This window comes from Helianthus annuus, chromosome 7 (genome assembly GCF_002127325.2).
Source record: "Helianthus annuus cultivar XRQ/B chromosome 7, HanXRQr2.0-SUNRISE, whole genome shotgun sequence".
NCBI classification, from domain to species: Eukaryota; Viridiplantae; Streptophyta; class Magnoliopsida; order Asterales; family Asteraceae; genus Helianthus; species Helianthus annuus.
In genome coordinates this window covers 55,426,776-55,447,180 of record NC_035439.2, presented here as the reverse complement: position 1 = coordinate 55,447,180, position 20,405 = coordinate 55,426,776, and positions in this window count along the sequence as shown.

The following is a 20,405-nucleotide window of genomic DNA, read 5'->3' as shown; positions in this document are numbered from 1 at the left end:
TCGTATATTGTGATGCCTCCAATTTGGGTCTTGGCTGTGTTCTCATGCAAAGGAACAAAGTCATAGCATATGCATCAAGGCAGTTGAAGATACACGAAAAGAACTACACCACTCATGATCTTGAGTTAGGTGCAGTTATTTTCGCCCTCAAAATCTGGAGACACTATTTGTATGGTACAAAATGTATGGTTTTCACGGACCACAAAAGTCTTTAGTATATCTTCAATCAGAAAGAACTCAACATGAGGCAACGATGTTGGATTGAACTTCTAAACGACTATGATTGCGAAATTCGTTACCATCCTGGTAAGGCGAATGTCGTGGCTGACGTATTGAGTCATAAAGAACGTGTCAAGCTTCATTGCGGTCGTGTTCAATCTGATATTCAAGCTCAATCTGATATCCAAACCCGCATTTCTCAGGCTCAACATACTTGTGTTTCACAAGGTTTGATGGGTAAGGAATTACCCTGTCACATTAAGCCTGATCTTGAACTGAAGGACAATGGATCATATTATTTCATGGACTGTTTGTGGGTCCCAAGTCAAGATGATCTTCGCACCTTGCTTATGGATGAAGCCCATAAGTCTTGTTATTCTATTCATCCTGGTGCAGACAAAATGTATAAGGATCTTCGTACTCAGTATTGGTGGCCTGGTATGAAGAAAGACATTGCCTTATACGTTTCAAAATGCCTTACTTGTCTTAAGGTTAAGGCTGAACATCAACATCCTTCTGGTTTATTGGAGCAACCAGAGATTCCAGTTTGGAAATGGGAAAACATTGCTATGGATCTTATTACCAAACTTCCACGCACTAAGAAAGGTCATGATGCCATCTGGGTAGTTGTTGATCGTCTTACAAAGTCAGCGCATTTCTTGTCGATCCGTGAGGATCTATCTGCTGACAAGCTTGCTAAAATCTATGTGGATGAAATTGTATATAGACAAGGTGTTCCTTTAAACATTATTTCTTACCGAGATGCTCGATTCTCGTCTCGCTTTTGGAGAACCATGCAATCTGCTATGGGGACCCAACTTAGTCTGAGCACAGCTTATCATCCACAATCAGATGGCCAAACTGAAAGAACAATCCAGACTTTGGAGGATATGCTTAGAGCTTGTGTGATCGACTTTGGTGGTAGTTGGGATTCACATCTTCCATTGATTGAATTCTCCTACAACAACAGTTATCACTCCAGCATCAACATGGCTCCTTTCGAGGCTCTCTATGGTCGAAAATGTCGTTCACCAGTCTGCTGGAATGAGATCGGTGAGGCTCAGCTTACTGGACCTGACCTCATTCTAGAGACAACAGATAAGGTTAAGAAAGTTCACGATAACCTTCAGACAGCTCGAAGCCGTCAAAAGAGTTACGCGGACCGACGACGCAAGCCCTTGGAATTTCAAGTCAGTTATCGTGTATTACTTAAGGTCTCACCTTGGAAAGGTGTGATCAAATTTGGAAAGACATGAAAACATACACAGGTCTGACAGTTTTAGGCGGGCCGCATAAGATTTAAGGGGGGCTTACGCGAGCCGCCTGAGCTTTCTGTTCAGCAAACAAGTTTCATAAATTGCAGTTTCAGTCCTTGCATGCTTTTAAGGCCATTTTTGATGCGTTTAAGGCCCTTTAAGCCATTTTCAAGGCTCTACAATGATGCCTAAGTATAGGGGACATGAAACATGCTTAAAAATATGCCGGATGTCGGTTCGTTTGGTCGTACGATCGCGATATTCGCTTAATTACGACGAAATACGCATGAATGCGAAAAACGATCCAAATTGCGCGACGAATGGATTTTTCTTATGCCAAACACTAAAATAAAATGTTTTAATGCTTACATAAATTTTTGGATGTCCGGATGTATTCAGAACGTAAGTTATGCGTGAAAATGCAAACTTATGCACTTTTTGACGCTTTTAGTCCCTGAATGAGCATAAAGTTTATTTTAGCACATCGAACCCTTCAAAGCCTATTTCTAAGCTATGTAAAGGATATTTAGGGTGTGTTTAACTTATGGTCAAGTTCCGGAATGTACGTTACAGTACGAATTGACATACTTTCGCAGTTTGTTGAATTTAGTCCCTGTAAGCGAATAAACTTGATTTCGGCATACCAAACCCTCTAAAACTTATTTCTAAGTTATGTAAAGGTTATTTAAGGTATTTTAAGCCTATGTCACTATCCCTGAGTGTTTGTAGCGTTAAACTGATTACGTTTAAGCATCAGTTCACATATAACCTTCTAGAAAGCGATTTAAAGCTCGAAATCGAACAAGAATTGATAAGTGGAAATGATACACATATTTATACAAATCCCAAGTATGAAATACAATATTTCATTGATTTGGTATTTTTTTGATAGTCGTGGAGGCACAGGTGTCACAGTCTCCCCTACTTCAGGAAATTTCGTCCCGAAATTTATTTAGAGGAAACTTGTGAGAGCTTGAAACATGAAGTTGAAAAGATCAAACAACACTGGTTAGAGTCCTAAACTTCTAGTAGCTTTAAATAACATCATGCTTGCAATGTGAGAGGGACACTTATATACAAGTATATAAAGCGTTATTGGTGCGTCCACCGTACCTCTATTACATTGTTCACATTTCGTTATGGTTGCCACTATCGGTTCTTACACATAATAAATCTTACTGGGTTTTTGTGCACTGAATTTCATAATTATGTACGCGTCCATAATTACGTAATTCCTTGCATAGTTCACACAGTGCATCTTAAAATGTGCAGGGGAAGAAAACAATGAGCGAACCTGTGATGATTATGACTAGACCACCATAGGGTCCTTTTTAATTAAATCAATAAATGATTTAAATAGACTACCAAGGAGTCTGTTCAGCTATATCACCACATGTCATTCTTAACCAGATTCTGAATCAATCTTTTGACTTAGACCACTCAAAGGGGTCTCTTTTTGAATCATGGAATGGTACTATATAATCCAAGGGTCTTAACTATCATGTAGAAGCCCAATAAGGATTTTAGGGTAGTACCTTTGGATATCCTACTGTGAATCTTTCATATGAAGATACAGAAGATTCTATGAGGATTTGGATAATGAAAACAAAAATACGAAATACATAAAAGAAAACACATAATCACAAAATCACAGAATCACATAATCACATAATTGTTTATCTTGATTTTTAATTTGTTATCATTGTGTCAATTTGTTTTGTTAATTGTGCACATGTATTTAAAGCACACTAGGAATCCATTCCGTGGATTTCATTTGGCACTTTAAACATTATCAAGAATCTAACTATGAAGATAGAAAGATCTTAAAGAAAATTCGATTCGGATTATAAGGAATCGAAATGTTCGAATTAAGGTACACAAGGAATCCAATTAAGGACTCTGATTTGAATGATAATCAACCACAAGGATCTAATTATGAAGGTAAGAAGATCTCATATGGATTTTTTTAGAATTCGAATAGCGGGAGACGCCTCGAACCCTTGCACTAGACGTGCTTAAGTCAAAGCATGAGGTAAAATGCTCATGAAGTTGAGATGCTAGATATGCCAAGGTGACATATGAAGCAGAATTTTGATGATTAAGTCAATGTATGAAAAAAAATGTTTTTGAAAACTATGCATGGGGTTTCTTTTAGAAATATGTTCAATGTTTTTTGAAACCTTATATATAATACTTTTGAAATCACAAAGTAGGTGTACTAGATAAGTATAAATATGCTTTAAAATTATGCAAGATGAATTTTGAAATTATGTATAAGATTTTTGAAAACATGAATGATGCTTTTGAAATCATGCACTTGATATATTAAGTAGATATACTATGTTAAAAATGTTTTCAGACTATATGGAACGTTTTAAAATCATGAAGGTTGTTTTTGAAAATGTGGTCAATGCTTTTGAAGTCAGGCATAAATATACGGTGTTAAAACTGTTTGCAAGTTACGTGAAATATTTTGAAATCATGAAGGTTGTTTTTGAAAATGAACATATACTAGGTATATTGTTATGAAAACCAGAGTGTAATGATATGGGTATGAGATTGAAAAATACCTTAGTTTTCTAACCAAGGTTTTAAAGGTACAGATGTGCAAAAGCACAATTTACTCATAATGTCACTTTATTTCATGTACTTTGTTTCTTAGAATGAAAGGGGTACTTTAGAATTTTTTTGAGGAGATCATGAGCGATCACTTGAAAGGGAAAATCACAAGAGTACTTTGTTTAAAGAACATAGTTCATTAATGTAGGTATTATAGGGAAATGCCATACACACATGTAACTACACTTGTATATCAGAATTTGCGAACAAAGGATTTATTTATAAACAAAACTGATTGTTTCACATTATAAGAAAAAAAACAAAGAAACAAAAGCATAAGATTAAAACAGCAACATCTTATACTCAGCCAAATGCTCATTCGTGGGTCAGATTTGCATTGACAATCTTTGTTCACTTGTTCCTGAAATAACTCGTCTCGCTGTAGTTGTACCAAGTACCAGATGGTAAACGAGCTAGAGCAGGGTTGACTTGGGGATGGTTTGGACCACCTCAGGCTGGGTTGAATTGACAAGCATTTGCCAGGTGGCCGAGTCGTCCACATGAGGCACACAGACGGCATTGCAGGTAAGCTTGGTGAGGTGCATTACACTTGTTGCACATCAGTGCAATACCGGCATAGGGTTCCCTAGCAGGAGGTTGAGTAGCAGCAAGGTTTGCAACAGCTTTGTCTCGAACAGCAAAGCGGCATATGTCAAGCAAATGTCCCCATCGTCCACAGTAGGTATATTTAAAGCAGGGTATGAGATTTGAATGATGACGGTCGCACCGCTTGCACCATGGGGCAGCTCACAAGTACGGCTTCCTAGCTGGTGGCGCTGCTACCTGGCTAGGTCCCGCTTGATTAGGTATAACTGCTACGGGTTTCTTTGAAGCCTTACGCTTCCTTAATTTTGGTGCAGGCTTGACTTCTGCTTTCTTCAGTGACTCTTGAGTGGCTTCATTGTTGAGACGAGCCATGGCGACACTGTAGGATCGTATTCGGCCCTGTTTGAGTCGATCAGAAGAATTCCTATCCAAATCAAGAGGCGGAAACTAATGATTTGGTGTGATTTCATCCGGATTCACTATTAACTGCTGTTATATTGATCTTGATAACGTTTACAAACTCTGACAGCACTTCGGCAGCACTTCGTGGCTAACCGGAAGGAAAACACCTCTAACTATATGTTTTGGTTCGCTCGAAAATGCCCCTTATATAGGCCAACAGGTTTCGCTTATACGGTCATGTCCGTATAAGCGAACCTACATCATGACAAATAAGCGGACATATGACCAAATGACACATAAGCGAACCTAGATGATGACACATAAGCGAACCTATACAATCTCATGTTTCTAGGATTTCGTGCCATATCTAATCTATACAACTCTAGACTCGATATAAGACGTAGTCGACAGACGTAGTGCACCAACAAACTCCCCCTCGGATGTTGACGGAGTCTTCAGTGTCGAGTCTTCGATTGTCACTCTACAATCTTTATTAGTCTTCTATCTTCCTCTGAAATATTTGTCATTGCAAGAATCCGCAAACTCTATCTTCATCATTAACAAACTCCTCTCTCTCAGATGTTTACACGGTGTCTTCAGACTCCCCCTCTCAAACTGCTGGGATCGTAGTCTGGAATTCACAGCTTCAAAATTTATCTTCAAGATTGATACCTGGCTTTATTCCATCACAGAATAGTCACCTGGCACACATTTACCTGCACAATCTCTACCTACACATAAGTTTCTTCAAAGATTAACTCTTTTCAACAATTTAGAAACTATGTTGGTAAACTACAGTAATGATTTTGCATTCAGGATCTTTTCCTAGCTCTTATCATTTTCACATGCACTCTCCCAAACCTTTTCTTTAAGTTTAGCACTTTGAATTTCGAAAATCAGCTTCTCAACACCAGTTGTCAAAAATCTTTTTGAATTTTCTGAAAGAAAGTAACTAACACCACTTGCAAAAATACGAAACAATGCAGAAATGAAATATTTACAAACAATATTTTTGTGAGTTTGTGCAAGAGGATCATATCAGTTTCTGAGACATATCATCAACACCGTTAAGCTTTATTTCATTTTAAGCTCTAAACAATTTACCTAGATTGTCAGTATGTTTGTCCTCTTAAATTTTCACACAGATTTCAACTGTTTCGAGATATGTAATTAGTGTCTTAGATACCTAACTTATCCGTGTGTCCCACTGCTTGAATATACTCCCGTATCCAGTTCCAAATATTCAGTCTTACAGGTGAGTATACCACAGATGATATCTGTAAAGGGGTTATGTGCGAGGGCCGTGAGAGCTCAGGTCGATACTTCCGTATACGCAGAGAGATAACGGCTTCGACTTTCGGTGTGTTCCCTTTAGAGGATCTTTTAATTAGAACAGCAGCGACTATCAATTTTATTGTTTCATCAGCATGCTGAGGGCGAGCTTATATTTCAAAGCATTTTGCAGAAAGCATTATCCGGGGACTAGGTCAGTATTTCCATACAGCAGAAGTCCTGGGATAATACCCCAGATATCACTGAGTATAAAGACCTAGTATCTCAGAATAAGGGACCTTTCAAACAAGATTTCAGGGGTTACCTATATATCCAAGCAGTTTTGTTAACCCACAGAATAAGCAAGTTTGAAATTTAGGTTTATATCTCTTTACAGTTTACTAAATGTGCGAAAACCTACTGACACATCCACAGTAAGATTGTTTATCACATTGTGACTTTACATTTCTTTAGCGTGTCGTGATAGTCCACTGATGTACTATCATTTCCTCTTTATGCATCAAAAACTCATTTTTCAGTTTTATCATGTTTTTGATTTTTTCAAATTTTCTGATGTTTTTGGATTTTCTAAAATTTCTTACTCCCCCTAAAATTCAAATACATTTAAAGAAAATTGAAAACAAACTATACAGAACATGACAACTGATATCGAATCGCTTCAAATATCCATCCGTTTGGCTTAAACAATCAGAACTCCCCCCTCACAACAAACTATTTTCCCATAATGATTTCAAAACACTCAAGTTTGTTTCAATCAAAATGGTTTTTCCGGAAAATAAGTTTGATGGATTTTACCACTTGTAGATTTGTCAATTAACAAATTCGGGGATGTGTTTCATCATATTGTCTTTCAACCACTTGTAATAAAAATTGAAGTACAAATTAATGTCCTTGATTTACCATATGTAGATATGCACAAACAAATCTTTAAACCTGTTTTTCAACCAATTACCATCTGTTGATTGAATTCTCAAGGTGCCGATTCCTACTCCTCGCTTACAAACCTGGGAGTTCCGGCAAGTCCTGCAAAAACTTCTCAAACACATTATACAAACATGATAAAGAATGATGCCGATTCCTGATCCACAATTACCAACTTGGGATCTCCGGCAAGTCAGGTTTATATTCTTTGAAAAATATATCCACCCAAGCCTGACCTTCCTTGGGTGTAACAACATTTTCTTCATCTTTACTTTTAACGGACTTGTGAATCCCTCTTTTGGCAGCATAAAATTCTTTAACACCTTTGGCCTTACCATTGACCATTTTGCCAAAAATGTGTTTCACATTTCCATTAAAAGTTTTTTCAACATCAAATTTCTTCTTGTCAGAATAAAATTGATTTGAAATTTCAACTTTTCCAACTTTTTTCATAAAATTTTCAGCACGCAATGGTGGGAAATTTTCATCGTTCATAGTTGGAACTTTTCTATCAACCTTTTTCTCAACACATGGCTCCTCTGATTTTGTGGAATCAGATTCATCACCAGAATTGTTACTTAAACTTTTCACAACCCATTTTTGATTTGTTACATTTTCTTTTCTTTTCAAAGCACTCTTTGAACATTCTCCTTTTTCAAAAGTTGAATTTTCAAAGCCAGTAAACTTTTGGGTTGACAGTTCAGTTTTCTCGACAACCTTTTCTTTCATTTTACCAGAGACTTCCTGTTTTGGCTTGAATGTCTTTGGACAATTCTTTGCAACATGACCAACCGTTTTACACTGAAAACAGGTTCTCTTTTCATTCTTCTTTGGAACATTATTCTTCTTCAGTTCTTCTTGCTTCTTGGCAAGAAATTCCTGATTTGTCTGCTTTCTAAATGATTGTTCTTTCTCAGCTTCTGTCGTTTTCCCTGAAACAAACATAGTTTTTGGTTTATACCTTTTTTCATTTTTATAGTTTTTCGGTGGTACAAAACCTAATCCTTTCTTTTTGAAATTACGATTATGGTTTGGTTTCTTTTGGAAACTATAACCACAATTGTAACCCATTTTCTTGTTAATTCTTTGTTGATCTCTTGAAGTGTATTGTTTAGGTTTTCCGATAAGATTTAAATCTTTTATTTCAGAAATATTAATTTCTATTATTTTGAAAACCTTTTGAATCATTTCAAGTCTGACACTTCTTATTGGAAAAGCATCATCAGAATATAATTTGTCAGAATCTTTCAAAGTATATGCCACTTTGAATGATTCATCATTCAAATTAGATTTTGATAGCAAAAACTGTTTGTCATAAACCTGTTTGTCCTTTTTGATTGTTGGCTTTGACGCATCAAACTCAGACTTTGACTCGGGTTTGGACTCCATGTTTGACTCCTCACTGTCATCTTTATCTAACACTTGATCGACCACACTTTTTATCAACTTTGACTCATGATCAGTGTCAGATGACGTGTATGTGACATCAATATTTTCTGGCAAGTTATCCGATGGTCCAGACTCCCATTCTAAATTTATAGCTTTTTCGACTCTCTCGGAATTTGGATTTCGAGGTGAATATCCATTTTCGACCGGGGGCGGACATCTATTGTAGACAACACTTGATTTCTTACCAGAAGTCTTCTTCGTCTTTTGTCACAGATTTCTTTTCTTCGGACGTCTTCTCTTCTCAAAACATCTTCAAATTCTCCACAACCGGATAATCCTGTCAACAACAAAAGTAGAACATCAGTAACTTTCTAATAATTTTTTAACTTTCTCAGTTTCTATCTTTTGTGTTGCTAACTCCAGCTCCAGATCAACACATTTCTTTATATGAAAATTTGCATCATCAAGCTGTCTCAGGTACGCTAACTTCAATGTATTCATTGCCACAGCTTGTTCACCGCTTGAATCAGTATACTTGTTGATTTCTTTGTTCATTGTATCATAGGATTCTTTCAGTCTGTTTATATTATGCAGCAATTCATTGTTCTGCTTGATTAAAGAATCACAATTCATGCACTTTTCAGGAATTTGGACAGTTTCAGCATCAACTTTAACTTCAAATTCAGGAACTTCTTTGACTGTTCTGTTTGATCGTAAAAATTCAGCTCTTCTCTTTTTTCTCAGCTTCAGCTTCAGCTTTTAATCTTTCTTCCTCTTCTTCCTCTTCTTCAAGCTTTCTCCGTCTTGCTTCAGCAGCTTCCATGACTTTCCTGCATTTTTCAGCACATTTCAGATCGTAAGCATTTGCAATGAAAGCATTAACATTTGAAGTGTTTTTGGACATCTCTTTGGCCATGAGATCTTGATCTGCGCAAAAATCATCCCAACAGAAACCTTTAGCCAACTTTTCATCATCTTGTTCTGCCAAACACACTTTACTGTTTGTTGGAATATATTTATCCCATGAAAAATTTTCATATTTGCTTAGACATGCTCTTTTTGACCCGTCAATCACATCTCTGTTTGTGGCTGATGCTGTGCTGGTGGTGTGACTTGATGATAAATTGCCTTTTTGTGATAATCGTTGTTTCCAAAAGGATTTTGGGCTCCAGTAGCTTCACGATTTTTGCACTCTCTCTTGAAGTGCCCCCTTTCCCTGCAACGAAAACATGTAACTTTAGATTTATCAAAGCCTAAAGTTGAAACATTTGCATCACGAAAATCATCTCGGCCTGTAATTTGTTTAAACTTCTCAGCTCATCTCATCACGCTAGCCATGCACCATTTAATGTCCATCAATTCCATTTCCTCAGCATCAACTTGATCGTAATCCTCTTTCGTGAGCATTGGATTACCGATCTTTCCGGCCACAAAACTACTATAAGACTCAAGAACCATTCCCAACAAAGACATTTGATTTTTAGCAATCTCTTCAGTGTAATCTTGATCATTTTCAAGACTAAGAACAATATTGCACTGAATTTTTCTTCCATTCTTTGTTACAGAAATGTTTAGATCGAATGATGAAAATCTTGTGCTGCTTGATCCTTGGGATGATTTCTTTTCAGAAGAATCTTTAACACTGAAAGCAGTTTCGATTTTTAGAGAATGATTTATTGATCCAGTAGCACCACTCTTGTAGTACAAGCTGATATCCTGTTCTCCATTGTAATTCTTCATCCTAGCAATCTTCCTTTGCTCCATCTCTTGAGCTTCCAGGTGTTTGATGAAATCTCCCAGTGTCATATTTTTGTAATCTTTTCTGTTGGATCTCAGCATCATCAGAAACGTTCCCCATGTTTCATGTGGTAGCGCATCTGCAAGTTTTTCAATCAATTCGTCAGTATCTTTCTTAATTCCAAGTTTTGTCATATTTCTCACCAAGTTACAATATCTGTCAATTATTTGCTTGGTGTTTTCAGATTTCAAACCACGAAACAGGTCAAATTATTTCTTCATGAGAGACATTTTGTTTTTAAGCATATCATCACTTCCAACATATTTTGCTTCCAATTCTGTCCAAATTGAATAAGCTGTTCCATCATGTTGAAGCAATATCAACATATCTTCCTTTATCGCTTGCTGAAGCAGACTCACCATCAATTTTTCATCTCGATATTTCTTTTTATCTTCCGTACTCATTTCTCGAATTGTTAATTGGACACCATTTGTTGTGGGTCTAACATATGGTTCTTCAGTGTGTTCCCACGCGTCTAATTGATAAGCCTCAACCCAGTTTCCAAATCGTTCAGACCACGCATTATAGTCATCAATATCCATGAGTTTAGGCGGCTTCTGAGACGTTCCGGTTTCATTTTCAAGTAACGTATTTTGAGTAATTGAGATCGGGCTAGCAAAGGCATTATAGAATTCAGTGTCCATTGTTCAAATGTCCATAGTTTACAAAGTTTCCAAGTTTAGGTAATATTGTTCCTTTGAGCGAAACTAGATTGTTCACTGGAGCGAAACAACTAAGTGGTCAAATAAGTGAACCACAAAATGTCCAAATGAGCGGAACAGTGTTTGTTCAAATAAGCAGAACCAGATTGTACACAAGAGCGAACCTACTTTGTTCACAGAAGCGGAACTACTAAGTTTTCACAAAAGCGGACCTAACTAGTTGTTACAATGAGCGAACCACAAGAGCGGACCTCAATTAAATGTAACTACAAGCGGATCCTTGAGCGAACCCTCAACAATCAAGTCCCTATGAGCGGACCTTTCGAGCGGAACTACAAATATAGTGTCTTTGGAGCGGACCTGTGATGAACACAAAAGCGGAACTACTGATGCATTTTGGAGCGGAACTATCAACTTAGGTGACACTGAAGCGAAACTAACTGTCCCTTGGAGCGAACCTATCTGCTGATGTCACTTTTTGAATGTGAACGTATAAGCGAAACCCCAAAAAATCCTACTTTCTAGGTCGATTTTAAAACTGAAACTTTCAAGGGTTTACTAATACATGATTCCGAGTGCAATGTGTGAAATTGAGCTGGTTTTACCGTGAAAAATTTTGAGATATTGAAGAAAGTGTAGAAAGACAGATGAAATGCAGCTGAAATGGCAAAAACTCCTCCTCCTGAGCTCTGATACCACTTGTAGGATCGTATTTGGCCCTGTTTGAGTCGATCAGAAGAATTCCTATCCAAATCAAGAGGCGGAAACAAATGATTTGGTGCGATTTCAGCCAGATTCATTATTAACTGCTGTTATATTGATCTTGATAACGTTTACAGAACCTGACAGCACTTCGGCAGCACTTCGTGGCTAACCGGAAGGAAAACACCTCTAACTATATGTTTTGGTTCGCTCGAAAATGCCCCTTATATAGGCCAACAGGTTTCGCTTATACCGTCATGTCCGTATAAGCGAACCTACATCATGACAAATAAGCTGACCTATGACCAAATGACACATAAGCGAACCTAGATGATGATACATAAGCGAACCTATACAATCTCATTTTTCTAGGATTTCGTGCGATATCTAATCTATACAACTCTAGACTCGATATAAGACGTAGTCGACAGACGTAGTGCACCAACAGACACCTAAATCAACAGACTTTAGGATTACCTCGCCTATTCTCTGGGCAAATTTGGCAGTCTGCTCGGATATCTGGACGTCATTGCAATGAAGAGACATTCTAGAGAAAATGAAAGACATAGGAAGAAACAAGTGAAATGTTATTGGAAAATCAAAACAAAGTGATAACACATAGAAATTGCGATCATTTTTTTGTTACCCAAGGCAAACAAATGAGACGGTGACTAATCAAAGTAAACATGTCATATTAATGTATCACTGAAGACATGCTCGCGTATAAGTGAACACTCACCCCAAGAGTTCCCAAGTAAGAGTGACTGGACCGATACTGCGGATTTGTACGAACACTCTAACCTTAGACAGAAAACTCAGGGTACAGGCATTCACCCTTCCAGTTTGCACATGTTCACATTATAAGACCCCAAACTTTGACGAGATTTTGAAAACTAAGAGGGTTCAAAACCTAGTAATCAATCGCCCTAGAACATATGATTGGTTTTCAAAGCGGTTTTGAAATTTATGTTCTTGTTGTGGTTGTCGCCTAAGAGTAGGTGACGGTATTGTTTTAAGGTCTAAGCACAAGGATCTTGTGTTAGGGTCCTAGGAAGGCTATAGACTAGGTCAAATCATTACTAATAACCTAATTCCCTATAACCATGAGCTCTGATACCAACTCTTCTATCACACCCCGACCACGTAAAACAACAAATCGTGGCGGAAACGTCTGGGAGTGTTGTAACAGAATCATTGTTTCATAACACATGGAAATTGAAATTTTGTTTTATTGATTAAAAGAAGTTACAATGTCTTAACAAACCTAGGATTTCAGGAATGGGAGTTGTCAAGTCCTATGGTACCACTACCTACTACTGAGCGGCATGATCGGTGTTAATGAATGTATTAGTTTCGTTAAACAAACCAAATGTTATACCAAATGTAAGCATGTTTTATGAAAATAATGTACCTAGTATGCTAAATGAACATACAAGGTAGAAATGTAAAACAATGTGTCCGTATGCTACGAGAACATATGCAACAGAAATGCAATGTAAATAATCTACTAAGTATGCACTAAATGGACATACATAGCATAAAATGTAATGTAAAATAATGTACTAAGTATGCACTAAATGGACATACATAGCATGAAATGTAATGTAAAATAATGAACTAAGTATGCACTAAATGGACATACATAGCATGAAATGTAATGTAAAATAATGTACTAAGTATGCACTAAATGGACATAGATAGCAAAAACATAATGAAATCATGTAATATAAGTGTACTAATGAACATAGCAAGTATAGGATATAAAAACACGAAAAGCACGAAAGTAACAAGTAGGCACATGTGTTTCACCCCAAAATGTTTGAAAAACAGTAAAAGAGGGGACTATGTACTCACTTGAGGGTGCTTAGAAGTCTTGAATAACAACCAAGCAAAGCTAGAGGGATCACGAAATCAAACGGCACCTAATATAGATAGCTACATAAATAACCGGACCTAAATCGCGAGATCGGATAGTATGAGGTTTCGTAAACCAAATGAGTATTGGAACTCATATGATATGGTTTAACAAAGCCTACATACTAAAATGAAACCTAACCTAAGTGCTTACGACCTATTACGACCCGTTTAGGTAGCTTATGCTACTTTAACGCGTCATTTGCGTAAAACGCGTTCGGATCGCCTAACTAATCCTATGATAAGTAAAATATGCCTTAATATGTCTAATATTGTTGTCAAATCAGTTTAGGTGTTGAAAGTTATGTTTCATATGCTTAAAATGAATTTTGGCGCAAAAAGAGTATTTTGGTAATTTTCCTAAGGCATATAAACTACCTATCATACAACTACTTAAACGAAGTGACCATAAGGTATAACCTCGAAAGGTTATTCCCTATGCAACTATGGTCACCTAATGTGTTTGGTCGGATCCTAATGATCGACCAAACGGGTCGGGTTCGAAAGTATAAGCGATTGTTTAGATCGCTTACCTTACGACCCTATGTAAGCACTAAATCTAAAAGTGACGAGTTAAACATGTTAAAAACATGTTTAACGAGGTTTAAAAGCAGGTTTGGTATCAAAACAAACGGTTTTGATACCTAAAAGTAGTTTGGTTACAAAATATGCAAGAATACGCATTTTGGCCGAAACTACGCTTCGTCACTACGCCTAAATAACGTGGTAATCAGTAGGTATAGTCACTAGGGACTATAACCATCATGATTACGCTCACGTTATGAAGTTCAAACGAACTTCGTGTTGACCATAAACTGGTCAATGCAGAAAGTCAAACTCAGTTTGACTTTTAAGCTAAAAACGCATAAAAAGAATGAAAGAGAACTTACAAAGGGTCCACAAGAGATTTGATTTCCAAGTATTCTCAGGTATGAAGTGATAAAACACCCCAACTTAGAGAAATCTCAGAATCAAATGTGGGTTTTGAACAAAGAGGGTGGGGGTATTTATAGGAAAACAAGAACCGTTAGGATCGTTTCTTGAAAAACGAGCTTTAATCTGGGCCTTACATGTGTACCCCCTGATTTGTAATACCTTGGGCACTTGAAAACAAGCCCATAGGTTCAAAAATACCATTTGCAAGCCCCCAAATCAGTTGGAACAACTGGAAACAGGCTGGAAATGGTTTTTGCAGGTCTGACAGTTTTAGGCGGGCCGCGTAAGATTTAAGGGGGGTTTACATGGGCCGCCTGAGCTTTCTCTTCAGCAAACAAGTTTCATAAATTCCAGTTTCAGTCCCTGCATGCTTTTAAGGCCATTTTTTGATGCGTTTAAGGTCCGTTAAGCCATTTTCAAGGCTCTACAATGATGCCTAAGTATAGGGGACATGAAACATGCTCAAAAATATGCTAGATGTCGGTTCGTTTGGTCGTACGATCGCGATATTCGCTTAATTACGACGAAATACGCATGAATACGAAAAATGATCCAAATTGCACGACGAATGGATTTTTCTTATGCCAAACACTAAAATAAAATATTTTAATGCTTACATAAATTTTTGGATGTCCGGATGTATTCAGAACGTAAGTTATGCGCGAAAATGCAAACTTATGCACTTTTTGACGCTTTTAGTCCCTGAATGAGCATAAAGTTTATTTTAGCACACCGAACCCTTCAAAGCTTATTTCTAAGCTATGTAAAGGATATTTAGGGTGTGTTTAACTTATGGTCAAGTTCCGGAATGTCCGTTACAGTACGAATTGACATACTTTCGCAGTTTGTCGAATTTAGTCCCTGTAAGCGAATAAACTTGATTTTGGCACACCAAACCCTCCAAAACTTATTTCTAAGTTCTGTGCGACAACTGTGTTCTGTAGTCATGGTTCAATATAAAACAATGATGGTTATCAACAAAACAATGTGCTTTGGTGTTATTATATGTGTTTTGATGTTATTTTGTGTGTATTTGTGTTTGGTGATTTTGCAATTTAATTAGATTCCAATTTCAAGCTCTAGATCGCTTTCTGGAAGGTTATACGAGCACAGATGCATAAATATAACCAGTTTAATGCAAACACTCCGGAATAGTGAAATAGGCTTAACATACCTTAAATAACCTCCACATAACTTAGAAATAAGTTTTGGATGGTTTGGTGTGTTGAAATCAAGTTTGTTCGATCGCAGGGACTATTTGTGTCAAACTGCGAAACTATACCGATTTGTATGGTAACGAACATTCCGGAACTTGATCATAAGTTAAACATACCCTAAATAACCTTTACATAGCTTAGAAATAGGCTTTGAGGGGTTCGGTATGCTAAAATAAACTTATTGGTCATTCAAGGACTAAAAGCGTCAAAAAGTGCATAAGTTTGCATTTTCGCGCATATCTTACATTCTCCGGACATCCAAAAGTTTATGTAATCATTAAAATATTTTATTTTAGTGATTGGCATGATAAAATTCCATTCGTCGCTTAATTTGGATCGTTTTTGCGTATGTTACGACTTCCGTCCTAATTAACCGAACAACGCGATCGTACGACCAAACGAGCCGACATCCGAGATGTTTTTGAGCACATTTTTAGTTCTCTATACTTTAACTTCATTTTAGAGCCTTGAAATGAGGTTAACGGGGCTTAAACGTGTCAAAAATGAGCCGAAATGCAAGTTTTGCAAGTTCAGGGGCTAAATTGTCATTTTATGAAAGTGCTGGTCTGCAGGTCCCTTACGGACCGTATGGGCATGTGCTTACGGTCCGTAAGCAGTCCCCAGATTAGCAGAAATGCAGAAACATTGAATCTGGTCCAATCCACTTGTTCCAATGGTTTTTACCCCTTGAATTACACACTATGGGCTGGTATTTGATGTCCCCATGGTATTCAAAATCTTATGCCCAAGTGTATGGCCAAGATCATTCCCTTTTCTCCAAGAAATGATCCTAATGGTTGTGAAATTACTATAAATAGCAAGGACCTCTTGCTCATTTCTTCACACTTGATCTAAAATCAGCTCTAAGTTGGGGTGTTTGCACTTCATACCTGAGCTATTTTAGATCAAACATCCTTCTTGGACCCTTTGTAAGTCCTCTTCTTGCTTGTTCTTATATTACAAGCATGAAAGTCAAACAAGTTTGACTTTCAGCTTTGACCAAGTCAATGGTCAACACAAAGTTCCGTTGAACTTTGCAACGTGAGCGTAATCACGATGGTTATAGTCCCTTGTGACTATACCTACTGATTACCACATTGACTAGGCGTAGTGACGAGTCGTAGTTTCGGCCAAAATGCGTGTTTATGCGTATTTTGTAACCAAACTACTCTAGGGTATCAAAACCTGTTTTCTAACCTAACTAAACATGTTCTAGCATGTTTAGCTCGTCACTTTTAGTTTAGTGCTTGTGTAGAGTCGTAAGTCAAGCGGACTAAACACCCGCTTAGACTTTCGAACACGACCCGTTTGGTCGATCGTTAGGATCCGACCAAACATGTTTAGTGACCATAATAGCATAGGGAATAGCCTTTCAAGGTTATACCCTATGGTCACCTAGTTTAAGTAGTTGTATGATAAGTAGTTTATATGCCATAGGTAAATTACCAAAATACCCTTTTCATATATAATTGGTAATTAAGCATATGTAACCTAAGCTTTTGCCACGTAACTGATTATGTAACATATTTAAACATAAAGAGGCATATAATACTTGTCATAGGACTAGTTAGACGTCTCGAACGCGCATTTGCGCGCATGATGCGTTAAAGTAGCGTAAGCTACCTTAATGGGTCACGATGGGTCGAAAGCACCTAGGTTAGGTTTCAATCTAGGATGTAGGCATAGTTAAACCATATCACATGAGTTCCAACACTCATTTGGTTTACAAGACTTCATTCTATCCGATCTTCCGATTTAGGCATCTATTGTTTGACTAGTGGTTCGATTACTAGGTGCTTCTTGATTTCTCTGGTTTGCTTGAGTTTGCTTGAGTTCTATTGATTGAAGATACTTTGCACTCCATGTGAGTACATAGTTCCCCTATTTTACTGTTTTTAAATGTTTTGGGGTGATTCATATGTACGAAATGTTTTCAAGGTTTAAACGGTGATTTCAAAAACGATTAAAACGATTTTTACTAAACTAATAACGATTTCAATAATGTGAACAAAACTTGATGGTTGTAGTTACATAACAAATGACAATCATTAATTTTGGCCCAACCGACCAGTATTAGGTTATGGTACCATATGATCTGACAAAACCCCGTTACTTTACTACACCCATGGTTATGTGTGGGGGTTGTGGGTAGCGACTGAATCTGATGTTTGTTAACTTACCCTTTGGTGGTTTGTTAATTCGAGAAGCGAGGAGCGAGGTGATCGAGTCACGAAGGTTTGAATGTTGTTAGCGAGACGACCATATATAGTTTTTCACAAATTAAAACGAGGACGTTTTAAACGATTTTAAACAAAAGTTAACGATTTCGAAACGATTTTAACGAGTTAAACGATTTGGGTAAACAATTGGTTTTTGGTTAGTGTTTAGATAACGGGACGGGTATAATGTGATGAAAGCATGGTGGATACGCCGCTGGTACTTCCTATATATAAGTGTTTTCATCATATTACATATCGTGGCGTTATTTAGTTCACTTGGGTAAACGATTTTGAAACCATGTCACACAACGATGTTTTCTAAAAGATATAAACCATACGAGTTTTTAACAGGTTTTACAAGATGTTTTACAAGTTGATTTCCTAAAACAAATGTTTTTGGGTTAACAAGCATGGCTATGGATTTTACAAACTATAACCCACTTGATTTGAGTTGGTTAATTATGTTGCAATACACTTTTCAAAACAAGGTTTGTATTTTGACTCTTGTAGTCTAATTTAGTACTGCAACATATAAACGAGCCATGATTCCGATACTCTTATAAAACCTATGTACTCGCCAGCATTTCTTTGCTGACTAAGTTTTTACATATGTTTCAGGTGTTGATGCTTGATTGATTTCTAGGATGCATGCGTCACATAGGATCTGGACAAGGCCTTAGTGACATAATAACAATGATAGTCGATATTTAACGTGTTTGTTTTGTGTCAAGACAATGTAATGTTTAATTTTATCAATAAAACGAAACTCTTTTGTATCCATGGTTATGAACCAATAGCTTCTATTGCAACACTCCCCGATGTTTCTGCCACGGTTTGTTGTCCTATGTGGTCGGGGTGTGACAGAAGAAGTTGGTATCAGAGCCAATGGTTATAGGGAATTAGGTTATTAGTAATGCTTTGACCTAGACTATAACTTTTAGGACCCTAACGCAAGTTTCTTGCGTTTAGATTTTAAAACAATACCGTCACCTATCCTTAGGTGATAACCACAATGGGAACGCTAAGTTCGAACTCGCTTTGAAAACTAATCATCCGTTCTAGGATGATTGATTACTAGGTTTTGAACCCTTTAAGTTTTCAAAATCTCGTCAGAGTTTGGGTCTAAATAGTGTGAACACGTGCAAACTGGAAGAGTGGGTGCCTGTGTAGGTCCCCCTTGATGTTATGGATCTTCACAGAATCGTCTTTCCAATCAAGAGTGCGGAATCCTCTTGATCAGAATTAGCAGAAAACGTGTAGAAACAGAAAACAGTAAATCACTTTCAATCCGGATCTTTATTGATTAACTATCTGACTGATTACAATCAATCAAGATCCTCACACACTCAAATTCGTCCAAACCCTAGTTCTCACGAATTTCAATGTCTCTCAAACTCTGTTTTTGCTAATTAACTGATTAACCTAAACCCTAAAGCCTAACCTTGTTTATATAACACAAGGTTTACAAGTTGGACTAGGGTTTACTACTTGGGCAAGCCCAATTCGTTCCCTAGACCCAAACTGGGTTTAGTTTAGCCCAAACTCTATAATCTCACTATTACAAAGCTAAACCCGCTAACTGTTTATCGTTTAACTAATTACAAGATATCCAAAGACCAAATCTAAGCTGTTGTCACAAACATGCACCAACAAACTCCCCCTTGACGATAGCTTCATAAAAACTTTGTCTTCAGTCTTTTGTCTTCAGTCTTCTTGCAATCTTCAAGTAATCTTGCACTGTCTTTGGTCTTTAGATAGCTTCAGCTTCAATAGCTTCTGTCAGCAACAGACTCCCCCTAAGCTGATGCATCCAATCACCAAATCTTTAACACGTTAGCACTTGAGTAAACTCCAGTTTAGAATTTGCAAAGCAATCTTCAAACTCTTCAACTTTGTCTGCAATATAGAAAGGAGGTTCTACCATGCATCCAATCAAACTCTCATCTTCACACTTCACAGCAACTGCTCAGCAACTCTCAGCAACATACTTCTTCAATCTGTATACTATAAAACAAACATCTCGAGAAACCATAAGAATTTTTCAACATAAGTTAAATAAATTATTATTTTTCAAGAGATTAGTTAAACTGTATAACAGATTAAGCTTTTTCAACTTATCACCAACACGCAAAACTTTTGTTCAACACACAAGAACCTGCCTGATTGAAAAATTTTGAACTCACTTTCTAACACCGTCTCCCCCTATTAGTAACAATTCCTCCAAGAATAACAGTTTTCCGTACGTTAAGAATTTTAAACAGAAAAAGACACTATTTTTGGATTTTTGGATTTTTTTGAAAGCAAGTAAATAA